We start from the raw sequence: 427 nt of genomic DNA, 5'->3' as shown, positions 1-427 counted from the left end.
AATCGTCAAACGTGTCAATTTCAAAATGTGGGAATCATTTTTTTTTGTTTTTTTTTTTTTTTTTTTTTTTTTTTCGGAAAGATGATTCGAAAATTTTTACTTTTTATCAAAATTCAAATTTTTTTTCTCCAGGATTAAAATTTAATTGTCCAAAATTTTACAACACTTTCGCGTACGTGACGTAATAAACACAAACATTATGTTCCAAAAAATCATTTCCCCGTAAAATTCGATTAATTAAAAGGGAAAATAAAAACCGATAACAATTTTTTGAAAATTGAAGAAACCTGGAAAACTCCTGGAAGAAAAAATTCATTAAAAAAAAAAAAACTTACTTTTATCTCCCAAATCCTATCGAATGATTCTTTTGTTAAATTCATTATTATTTTTATATCATCATTAACTCCTTCGACATCGTAATAAACTG

This window comes from Pediculus humanus, genomic scaffold, assembly GCF_000006295.1.
Source record: "Pediculus humanus corporis 1103172108212 genomic scaffold, whole genome shotgun sequence".
Lineage (NCBI taxonomy): Eukaryota > Metazoa > Arthropoda > Insecta > Psocodea > Pediculidae > Pediculus > Pediculus humanus.
This window is presented reverse-complemented; position numbering follows the sequence as displayed.